The 12,665-nt window shown below is 43.9% G+C and overlaps 1 protein-coding gene across 4 annotated transcripts in view; it reads right to left on the reverse strand.

Moving 5' to 3' along the window:
* Positions 1 to 12,665, reverse strand: part of LOC141110709 (sodium-dependent neutral amino acid transporter B(0)AT2-like) — a 179,715-nt gene that overhangs the window by 115,112 nt on the left and 51,938 nt on the right. The window contains exon 1 of one of the 4 annotated variants that reach the window (XM_073602234.1): positions 5,437 to 5,520. The exons of 1 other annotated variant lie outside the window; for it this stretch is intronic. The gene's annotated coding sequence lies outside the window, so the exon portion shown is untranslated. 2 more of the 4 variants (XM_073602236.1, XM_073602235.1) reach the window with 2 other exon arrangements.

Genomic DNA, 12,665 nt, shown 5'->3' on the forward strand with positions numbered 1-12,665 from the left:
CAGTGGGAAGGCGGGAGTCCCAAACAGGGGAGTCATAGGCCCGAAGAATTTTATATGTTCCCGCTAGAGATCAAGCAATCTCAGATTTGGATCGACTGACGAGTAAGGTCACAGAGGGGGCACAAAACCCTACGGTTTGCGGGTATGGTCCATGGAAAAGCTGAGGAGTTCAATGGGGTTCATATGGCTTTCCAAGTGAACCCAGAGCTTAGTTGTATAGTTATGAAACCACTCAAGTATGCGAGTAAGTATCGCTGCCTTATGGTACAACGAAGCATCTGGGGCTCCAGCTCCTCCACTAGCTTTCGGAAGAGATAACGTTCCGTATCGAATTCTAGGAAGGGCCGTAATCCAAATGAATTTACAAAATAGCTGACACAATTTCCGGAAATAGGAGTTAGGTATGTATACAGGAACTGTCTGGAATAAGTACAAAAACCAGGGGAGGAACATCCATTTTCAAGGTGTTCACCCTACCAAGCCAGGAGAGCCGTTTGGACGCGTACGTAGACATAGCTACAAGGAGTAAGGGGGTAAAATTCTTGGAAAAGAGCTGGGATGCATCCTCCGGTATTTGAATACCAAGGTATCGGATGGAGGTGGACCCCGTTTTAAAGGAAAAGGGAGTCGAGAGTCTGTGTAGGTCCGACTTTGGCAGAGAGATATTGAGAATTTCGGACTTACTGTAGTACACCTTAAAATGACTAACTTCCCCAAATCTCTGGAACTCCTGCAACACTGAGGGCAGGGACGGGTGTTAGTGTGTCAAATAGGAGCAGGTCATCTGCGAATAGAGCAAGTTTAATATGAGTAGGCCTGACCATTATTTCATGCACAGAGGGATTCTTTCGCAGAGCAATAGCTAAATGTTCCAAGGTGAGAACATATAGGGGGGGGGGGGACAGAGGGCACCCTTGTCATGTCCCATTATAGATAGAGAATGCCAGCGACAGAGAGCCGTTCAGTCTAATCCTAGCAGATGGAGAGTAGTAGTGAGACATTACCCTTGAGGTCATTTGGGCTTCCAATCCCATTTGTTGTAAAGAAAGCTGAAGGAATTGCCAATCCACTCGGTCGAATGCTTTCTCTGCATCGACCATTAAGAGGCATAAAAGGAAAATCGTGGGTTCGGGCATAGTCGGATAAAAGAAGGGTTTTCAGGGTGTTATGCCTTGCTTCATGACCACTTACAAATCTCACTTAATCTAAGTGGATCAAACTGGGTAACTACGGTTATATTCTGTTGGCCAACACTTTAGCGAAGATCTTCAAATCAACCCCTGATCAGGATTATTGGCCTATAGTTTGCGCATAAAGTCGGGTCCTTCTCCGGTTTTGGGATAAGGAATATATGAGCATCAACTGTTTGTGGAGGGAACACTGAGCCCTCTGATACAGAGTTGAACACTTTAGTGAGTAAGGGAATAAGGGGAGCAAATAGTTTATAAAACTTAGGAGGAAAGCCGTCCGGCCCTGGGCTCTTGCCAGTTGGTGTACCCACAAGGTATCTCGCAACTTCATCTGCTGTAATAGGTGTTTCAAGTTCGGTAACGGTTTCCTCATCCAAAGTGAGGAGCATAGTTTCCATGAAATAAGAGAACTTGTCCTCCTCTGAAGTAGAGGGGGAACCTGATGACTGGGCCGCAGGTATGTTGTACAGTGATTGATAAGGGGACATGATGGTCGCTACATGCGACTCTGGAGCTAGGACCGCATTCCCTACTAGTCTCCTTCACTATAGAATGAGATGGAGACGTGCTGCAAAACTATGGTGAGGCAGCAAGCTGTCAGCTGAGTTCTTTTGAGGAGGACTACAGGTGGCACCGAACCTGCTGGGCAGCTCTGATGGCAGTGCAGGGAGTGACTCAGGTGCAGAGGGGTTAAGGAGACCAGGAGCATATGTAGATACTGCAGCAGGGTGGAGCAAGATGGCCGCCACACATGGCCCTGGGGGCCAGGGCCGCAATCCACACCACAGATGGGGGTGAATACCTGCTTCTATCCCCACTGGGGGCCACAATCCACCAGGCCAGGATGCACCGGTGGTTAGATGGGACCTAGATCGCGCACAGAGGAGATGGGAAGGCTGCTGGGGTGTAGCAAGATGGTCGCCACTTACTGTCCAGGTCTGTGATGTCCCTCAGGCTGGCATGCAGGAGCAGCACAGGGAAGACTGCAGGCCGTGGTTGGCAAGCTGGATAGCTCTGGTGTCCATGCTGGGAGAGAGCCGGGCGCAGGATAGGCAGGAAGGACCGGAGGCAGCGGTAGTGAAGCAAGATGGCCGCTGCTCCCCGTGCTAAGGCCGGAGCCGCGGTCTGTCGCTGAGGTGGCCGGAACACGGGACGGCCGCCCTGAAAGTCTGGGGGACCCCGGGGTCTGTGGAGAAAGCAGGGCAGGTCTGTTGGGAAAGAAAAGCTAAAGATGTCCTCCAGGATGCCAGGAGCTCTCCACAGGCACGTCCGCTCAGATCTCCATCCGGCCACGCCGCTCTAAACGCAGCATTTTTTCTGCCTAAATAATGAGCCTTTAGAGCGCATTCACATGAGCAGAAAAAAAAAAAAAAAAAAACAACACTGTGTTTAGAAGCATACAGGTTTTGTATGTAGCTAAACACAGCACTCTAGTAATGGATGAGCCCATACACACAGCTGTGTGTACATGCAAAAATGTGCGCTGCGTTAAGCTGCGCAGACATAAAGTAGGACACTTCTGTGTCCAGGACCACACAGATCTGCAGAATTTACATGCGTAAATGAGTAGCCAATAATTTGAATGGAAGAAGTATTGTAAGCGTCTAAACACGAATGAATGAATGAGTGACTTGTATAGCGCTACCTATGCAAACTAAATCAACCTCAGGGCGCTTTTGCCGCCGGTGTCCATCTACGGTATAGCGTGGTCCTTTGCCCCATGGGGTCCCGACACGCTTACAGACGTGTATTTTATGCAGGATCTTCTGCTAGCTCTGCCAGTAACAAGCTGCACTTAGAAAATATACACATGCCCGTGTGAATGAGGCCTTAAACATGTCTATACGCATATAAAATCTGCAGACCTGTGCAGCCCCCTGATGCAGCGTCCTCCTTTTTTTGTGCGCAGCGTGCCTTTTTTGCATATAGCTGAGAATATGGGTTCATCGATTACTTTAATACTGCGTTTAGAAGGGTACAAAACTATATGCATCCAAATGCTAAATTTAATTTTTATTTTTTTTTTATTAAACAAGCCCTTTTGTTTTTTAATTAAACGAGTAAGGGCATTTTTGCAGGCACGCCAGCCCATTCAAATGAATGGGCTGGCGAGCCTGCATTTGTGCAGAAAAAAAAAAAAAAAAGAGGGTGCATGCACCTTTTCAAAAAAAGACCATGCAATTTACCTGTGTTTCCTGCACACACAGTTTAGAATAAATGGCAGCCCTGCGTGTTCTTTGCAGAGCCGTGCATTTTCACTGCGGGTATAGCTGCGATTCCCGCAGCCACACGCAGAACTTTGAACCTAGCCTAAAATGAGATTGTGTTCATCAGGAAGAAAAGTGAAACACGTCAGAATGCAATATAAGGCTTCATTTACACGACCATAAAAATATTACTGATGTTATTATGTATGCGTTTTCTAGGAGAAAAGTTCCTGCGCAATGATCAGTATAATACCTGCGTATAGATTTTTTTTAAATGCATAAAAACATGTATGTGAACACAATGATTGTTTAAACTTAAAGCGATAGTAAACCCGCTGACACTTTTTTTTTTTTTTTTATATACACCTGTAAGGTAAAAGGCATAACGAGCTAGTATGCTAGTATACTTACCTTAGAACGAGGCATCGGTATCTTACCTGGTCCACGCCGAGGTAGCTGACATGTTGCCTCGGCGTGTCTTCCGGGTATCGCGGCTCCAGCGCTGTGAGTGGCTGGAGCCGCAATGTCGTCAGTCCCGCACATGCGCGCTGGAGACTTCTTTCCGGCAAGGTCCGGCATCTGCCGGGCTTTCAGCCAAGAATCCCCTGTACGCATGCGCCGCTGCAGTCAGCGGCTCATTGCAAGGGGAATATCTCCTAAACCGTACAGGAGAGTACGTTTAGGAGATATTTTTTTTAACCTACAGTTAAAATTTTTACTATACAACCGCTTTAATTTACGTGCTTACATACATTTATACGCATAAGCTCACAAAGGGCATGTTTAGACGTAGATTTTTGGATTCTGTGTTACGGATCTAAACGCCGAGCATCTTTACACACACGTGTGAATGGCTCCACTGAATACATCTGTGGTCAGATCCAGAATTCAAAAACACCTGTATGTGCGTCTTTTTTTTTTTTTCCGCTGTGTGAATGAAGTCTAAAATGTATTGAAAAGAATTTCTGCAGACTGGAGCAGCTGAGTATGGCAACCAATCAGCTTCTAGCTTTCATTTTTAAAGCTTCACTAAAGAAGCTGAAGCTAGAAGCTGATTGGATGTCATGCACAACTGCTCCAGTTTTAATACATTCCTCCCACAATGATTTTTTTTTTTTTTTTTTTTTTTTAGGATGCATCCCACCATTCTTGTATAAGAGGACAGTGCAGTTATTGATCTGTACCCCCCTCCCTCCCTCCTGTCATCCGATCCATGTGCTGTCAGATCTGCTCCCTTCCCTGCCACGTCAGTGCCACATGATCCAAGCTACACAGGTCTCCACAGCAACAATCATTGTCTTAAATATACACAGAACCCTCCAAATGTCAGCAAGCAGTGAGGTGACAACACATGGTCCATTCTACACATCCCCCATACAGAGACAGGCGCCCATCTGTCAATCAAACCCCAACATGGTCCCATAGAGCACCCTGACCCCCACCCATCATCATCTATCATCACATTACATACCCGATACACACAGAACAGGATTTATCAATGACCGTCCCGCCAGATCGATGCTCACAGGCGATCAGAACACATGTGCAGCCTGCATTCAGCACAGAAAAAAAATGAATGAATTTCTGTCCCCAGCACAGGAGCCATTTTTGCGTAGCCCACAACACACATTGTTCTCTAATCAGTGGCCACAGAAGACGTAGGAGTCCCAGCTATGTAGCCTAGGTGAGGTTTTATATCTAGGCGTGCTGAGACTTGTAGTTGCACCCCAGCCAGGGAGCCTTGCCCCCCCCCCCCGATCTGGTCTCCGGTATCATGGCTGCCACCTTAGTTAAGAGACACATGAGATTGCATCAGCCGAATAATGTGTGCACTCACCTCCCTCTCCCACGCTGTCACTGCCGGTGAACTTGAAGTTGTGTTGGCACCTTGCAGCTCGTTTTAATCTATTAACAGAACTTTCTATTTTTGTTCTAATGAACAGATCTGAGCGCAGTACCAGAAATTAAATAGAAAAAAATAATTGTGCGATTTGTTCCACCAAGTTTTGGGAAGAGAAGAGAAAGTTAGTAAGTTGCACCTGAGAGTGTCTCCTTGTACGATCTGCTACAATCCTCCCTGCTGTCAGCAATGGCATGAGGCTGAGGAGTGGCAGAGAATACATGAGGAGTATGTGATCCACCCACACATGGAGGCAGGACACATTACTACACCCAGCATTACTACACGAAGAGATCTGCCCAATCAATTCTATACTCATAACTTCATAGTAAATCAATTCTTTAAATCGGCTCCAATCACTACTAACGGATTGTGCCTACCATTAAAAAATAAATAAATGTGAGATTTATAGGAGAATTCCATCTTTTGCAAAAATATAATAAGAATACCCAGATTGCAAAAAATAAAAAAACAAAAATGTGCAGTTATTATTATTTTTAATTTTTATTGTTATTATTATTATTATGCATTTGAGCCTGCAAAGCATTGCAACAAGTGTTTGGCTCCTGCAGATTCTTCCTCCAGCTCAGGTCCGTACCGAGGTATAGACCTTCATCTCAAAAGCAAGCATTTACTATAGCTTACCAAATCCTATGCCGCGTACACACGACTGGTTTTCCCGACGGAATAAACTCCGAAGGTTTCTCTAACGGATCTCTGACGGAATCCTGCTCAAGTGGTCTTGCATACACACGGTCACGGTCACTCCAGAACGCGGTGACGTACAACACGTACGACGGGACTAGAAAAAGGAAGTGCAATAGCCAGTAGCCAATAGCTTCCGTCTCGTACTTGCTTCAGAGCATGCGTCGTTTTTGATCCGTCGGAACAGCATACAGACGAGCAGTTTTCCCGATAGGAATTGGTTCTGTCGGAAATTTTTAGAACATGTTCTATTTCTAGGTCCGTCAGAATTTTCGAAAAAAAAAAAAGTCCGATGAGGCATACACACGATCGCGATAGACGATGAAAAGCTTCCGTTGGATTTTTTCTGTCGGACATTCCGCTCGTGTGTACGCGGTTTTAGATGTGGGGGGCTGCATTGTTTTTTTTTCCCTTTATTTTCACTTGATGATCTAGCTAGCCAGTAAGCTGTTTTTTTAATAGAACAAGCTGTCCTGCTGTTGTAGCAGTTAGAGGGCTGAGGCAAACAATTTAAAACTGACACGAGTGCCTAAAATGTTCAGCTTTTATTTATTTATATAAAAACTTTATCTCAAAAGAAAAAACTGCTGTAACTGCTTATAAAATGTGAGCTGGAGTTTGGCTTCAATTTGTTAAAGTGGAACTTTAGTCAGAAAATGAAGTCCTGCTAGATCACTTCAGGCTACACCCTTTTGCAGGTAAAGCTATGGAAAACATTAAAAATAAGTGCTTATTCTGTTTAACCACCTTCATGCCTAAGGGTAAAACAAATCTTAAAGTGAATGTACACTAGGGCTGCAACTAACGATTATTTTCATAATCGATTCGTTGGCCGATTATTGTTTCAATTAATCAGTTAATAACCTTAAAAAAAAGTGTGGTGTATAATTTGGTTAATATGTAAAGTTTAAAAAACGGCAATTTATTCTTAAATATCTCTATGCAGTGGTAAATATAAATAACCAACTATATGGTTCGGGAGTAAAATCTCTAATCCACTCTGAGAATAACAGACAGAAGAGATATACTGTATATACTATTAGAGGAGACATATACTGTATATACTATTAGAGGAGACATACTGTATATACTATTAGAGGAGAGATATACTGTATATACTATTAGAGGAGAGATATACTGTATATACTATTAGAGGAGAGATATACTGTATATACTATTAGAGGAGAGATATACTGTATATACTATTAGAGGAGAGATATACTGTATATACTATTAGAGGAGAGATGTACTGTATATACTATTAGAGGAGATATACTGTATATACTATTAGAGGAGACATACTGTATATACTATTAGAGGAGATACTGTATATACTATTAGAGGAGACATGCTGTATATACTATTAGAGGAGACATACTGTATATACTATTAGAGGAGACATACTGTATATACTATTAGAATAGATATACTGTATATACTATTAGAATAGATATACTGTATATACTATTAGAAGAGATATACTGTATATACTATTAGAGGAGAGATATACTGTATATACTATTAGAGGAGACATACTGTATATACTATTAGAATAGATATACTGTATATACTATTAGAAGAGATATACTGTATATACTATTAGAATAGATATACTGTATATACTATTAGAAGAGATATACTGTATATACTATTAGAGGAGAGATATACTGTATATACTATTAGAGGAGACATACTGTATATACTATTAGAGGAGACATACTGTATATACTATTAGAATAGATATACTGTATATACTATTAGAAGAGATATACTGTATATACTATTAGAGGAGATATACTGTATATACTATTAGAGGAGACATTCTGTATATACTATTAGAGGAGAGATATATCGTATATACTATTAGAAGAGACATACTGTATATACTGTTAGAGGTGAGATATACTGTATATACTATTAGAGGAGATACTGTATATACTATTAGAGGAGACATACTGTATATACTATTAGAAGAGATATACTGTATACACTATTAGAGGAGAGATATATTGTATATACTATTAGATGAGAGATATACTGTATATACTATTAGAGGATGAATCTGGTAAATATCATCAGACTCAGAAATCAATTTGTTTTTAATTTAAAAGACAAACAATGACTTCCTTCAAAACAAATGTAATTTTAAGAACGTTTGATCGATTTTCTAATCGTTAGTGGGGTCAAATCGACGTTCATTTTCAACCACAGTGATGGGAAAATTTGGAAATAATAGAAAACTTCTTGGTCAAAGGAATTTTCAGACAGTGTATGTGGTTTTCGTTCAGAAATTACATTCATTTTAAAAACAGAATATTAAAAACAAGTGAAAACTTCAAACAACATTCTTTCATTTAGTGAATGCACAAAGATTTTTCGTCTGAATATTGATCCGTGTGGCCAGCATAAGGCTCAGTACACACCTATGCAGTTTGCTTTTGGTCTGTTTCTGCAGTGTTTTTTGCTGTGCGTTTTGATTTTTGCGCACGTGATTTTACTGCGTTTTGCATTTTTTTTTGGCCAGTTTGTTTTTGGGCAGATTAAAAAACACAAATTGCTGCAAAAACGCATTACATGCTTTTATGCAGCTTCTCCTTTGAAGTATATTGAACCAAAAAAGCACCATTTTGCGTTAAAGAGAAAGTCCCTGACCCTTTCCAAATACGCAGCGGCTGAAAAAAGCATAGATGTGAACGCGTCCCATAGGAAACCATGTGAATGAACTGTAGTGCGTTTCTTCAAAAAGCACCAAAAAACACATAGGAGTGAAAAAGGTCTAAGACGTTTAGTGACATAATGGGGTTGAAAAAAAAAATTAGCTCTTTATAGTACAAAAAAAAGCAAATAATCACTACTGTAAGGGGTTCATTTTTTTACTGTAGAACTGTGAAAGTAATATTTACAGTAGCGATTATTTGCTCTTTTTGTACTATAAAGGGCTCATTTTTGTTTTTTTAACCCCATTATGTTACTGGCCGATTAATCGATTGTTTCAGTCCTAATGTAAACCCAATCCATGAAATTTGACCTGGGCACATATATCTGTAGTGTTTTCTTATTTCTCCCAAAGTTCTAAGTCCCGTGTCTTTCTGCTGCTCAGTTCTTCTGTTATCAGCATGATAACTTCTTACAAGTTCTCCGACACAGGAGATAAAAGCAGCCTGAAATTTGTGTCGGGGCGGGTGCTATAAATAGATTAGCAGAGAGCCGGTCTATTCACAGCACATTCCTTCCTTCCTCTGCCATTATGGAGGAAGGGCGTGTGCCTTTCCTCCAATCAGCTGTCCCGCAGTGTATGCCAAGACTTCACTCCCACTGCTGAACAGAAAGAGAACATTTCTAACACCATGTGCACTTCCTAAAGAATATAGCAAGCTGAAGACAACAGATATACAGTATCTCACAAAAGTGAGTACACCCCTCACATTTTTGTAAATATTTTCACGTGCAACACTAAGGAAATTACACTTTGCTACAATGTAAAGTAGTGAGTGTACAGCTTGTATAACAGTGTAAATAACAAGTGTAAATTTGCTGTCCCCTCAAAATAACTCAACACAGCCATTAATGTCTAAACCGCTGGCAACAAAAGTGAGTACACCCCAAATTGGGCCAAATTAGCCCCGGTGTCATGTGACTTGTTAGTGTTACAAGGTTTCAGGTGTGAATGGGGAGCAGGTGTGTTAAATTTGGTGTTATTGCTCTCACTCTCTCATACTGGTCACTGGAAGTTCAACATGGCACCTCATGGCAAAAAAACTCTGAGGATCTGAAAAAAAAAGAATTGTTGCTCTACGTAAAGATGGCCTAGGCTATAAGAAGATTGCCAAGACCCTGAAACTGAGCTGCAGCATGGTGGCCAAGTCCATACATCGGTTTAACAGGACAGGTTCCACTCAGAACGGGCCTCACCATGGTCGACCAAAGAAGTTGAGTGCACGTGCTCAACGTCATATCCAGAGGTTGTCTTTGGGAAATAGACGTATGAGTGCTGCCAATGAGATACTGTACATGTAAAACTTATGTAGGGAGCTTTGTTTCATCTCTGTGTGTTAGGGATCTGTCAGTACCAGACCGGGACATATGCGTGCGCGCATGTGCCTGCGTGCCCCTGTCCAAACTATGCAGCAATGCCCAGCTATCACTGTGCGTCAGCGCGTCCCTCAGGCATGCGCGGGTGCGCGACGGGTGTGCGCGCGTGCGCGTTAACGTTGTTTGGCGCCACTGAACACATAAAGGTCTTCCAGCTGCACTGGCGTGCTGCTGTTTCGTCTTCAGCTCCTGTGAATTGTTACCTGCATCTGATTGATCTGTCTGCTATACTGACCCGGCTTGTCTGACCATCCCTCTTTCTCCAATCCGACCCGGCTTGCCTGACCCTGCTGCTATCTCTGCCAGTACCCGTTGCCGACCTCTGCCTGTTTACTGACTCTGCCTTTTGTCTGCTGTTACCACCTGCCTTGACTACCTGCCGACCCGGACTGTCTGACCCTGCCTGTGCTTGCCGTTAGCTCCGTGTGCTGCTGCACCTTCAGCTCCAGCTCCAGTGACCACTGCACCTGTATCTTCCAGCGCTTCAGCCTGCTGTCCTCCGCTGATCGCCTTCACCTGCAACCCAGCCATCCCTGGAAGGATCTCTACTCTGCACCAGCATCAGAGATTTCTACCTCACCAGGCACTCCTACCCCACTGTGCTCACGAGACCACTGTTCCCACTCCAGTGGCTCCTGAACTAGCGTTGTATGAGAGGTCTCCTCCTACAAATCAGGCTCTACTACCAGGCACCTAACAGTACGAAACAGCCATGACTGAGCCTGCAGGAGAGACCTCCCCGATGAAGTAGATCTGCACGCATCTTGCAGCCCTTACCCAAGCTGTGCAATCCCTACAGGATAATTATACCAGACTAGAAGGACAAGTTCAGAATCTTGCTGGCCCCAGTTCCATGGCCTCCTCTTCAGCCACAGCTCCAGTACAGCCTGTTTCCTCGCCTTCGGTTGTGATGCTCCCACCTGAGCCAAGGGTCCCCATCCCAGAAAGATTCTCCAGAGACCAAACCAAGTTTCGGGCCTTTCGTAATGCCTGCCAGCTTTATTTTGCCTTGCAGCCCCAAACCTTCTCCCTGGAGGTTACCAAGGTGAGATTTGTGATCTCCCTTCTACAAGGAGAACCTCAGACCTGGGCCCATCAACTACTTGAGGGGGACTCGGTCCTAACCCACTCCCTACAGTCCTTTTTTGAAGCCATGGCTCAGCTTTATGAGGACCCTCAGCGGACTGCCACAATTGAGTCAGCTCTGTTCGTGCTCCAGCAAGGCTGCAGACCGGCCGAGGACTATGTCACTGACTTTAGGCACTGGAGTGCTGACACTCAATGGAACGATGCGGCCCTACATCACCAGTTCCGCATGGGCCTTTCTGAAGGGCTGAAAGATGAACTTGCTCGAGTTAGCATACCAGATTCTCTCGAAACCTTAATCTCCTTGGCAATCCTGATCGACCGTCGCCTCCGGGAACGGCAATCTGAACGTTCTGCTCAGCAAACCCGCCCGGTATGGATGACTGCAAGGGCTCCGGTTCCTGCAGCTCGCTACCTACCTCCACCCAATGTGAACCCAGTCAACTCGATGCCTGATGCTTACAAACCTATGCAGCTAGGACTGATGCGTCCTGCCTTATCTCCTGAAGAACGAGCACGTCGTCGTCAACTGAACCTGTGCCTCTATTGTGGTGGAACAGGACACTATGTCCATAACTGTCCGATCAAGATAAGTAAGTGCTCATCTTCTGTGTCTACCAGTCTCTCTGCTTTATCTGCCAACTCTACCCACCTTGCCCTTCCTCTCTCATTACAGCTCCGGGGAAAGATAATTCCAGTCAACGCTATCATTGACTCCGGAGCATGCAGCTGTTTTGTCGACTCGACCTTTGCCAGCCAACATGATATTCCCTTACAGACAGACTCATGGACTCTCTGTTTTCTTGGCCGATGGCTCCCGCATTAGATCCGGACAAGTAATTCAAGAGACTCTTCCTTAGCTTGCTACTGTGTCCTCCCAGCATAAGGAGCTGCTGACCCTTGATGCCATCTCCTCCCCATTGTTTCCAATTATCCTGGGTATTCCCTGGCTCCAAGCCCACAACCCGCACATCAACTGGGTCACTGGAGAAGTAAAGTTTTCATCTTCTTACTGCCAAGAACACTGTTTGATGGAAAACCCCAATTCCTCAGCTACCCTGCTATGTCTCAACACCAATCAGAATTTACTCCAGTCCATACTCAAACAGTACCATGAGTTCATCGATGTCTTCAGCAAGAAGGGGGCAGACTCCCTTCCGCCTCATCGTCCCTACGACTGCCCGATTGAATTGCTTCCTGGGTCCGAAATTCCATTTGGGCGTATCTTCCCCTTATCAGAGAAAGAGCAAGAGGCACTAAAAACATATGTTGATGAAAACTTGGCCAAGGGGTTCATCCGCCCCTCAACCTCCCCAGCAGGTGGCGGAATATTTTTTGTCACTAAAAAACACAAGACTCTCTGCCTGTGTATAGATTACCGGGAACTGAATAAAATTACGGTGAAGAATCGGTATCCCTTACCCTTGATACCCGAACTATTCCAAAAGTTAAGATCTGCTGTCATATTCACCAAACTTGATTTAA

This window comes from Aquarana catesbeiana, linkage group LG10 (genome assembly GCF_042186555.1).
Source record: "Aquarana catesbeiana isolate 2022-GZ linkage group LG10, ASM4218655v1, whole genome shotgun sequence".
Lineage (NCBI taxonomy): Eukaryota > Metazoa > Chordata > Amphibia > Anura > Ranidae > Aquarana > Aquarana catesbeiana.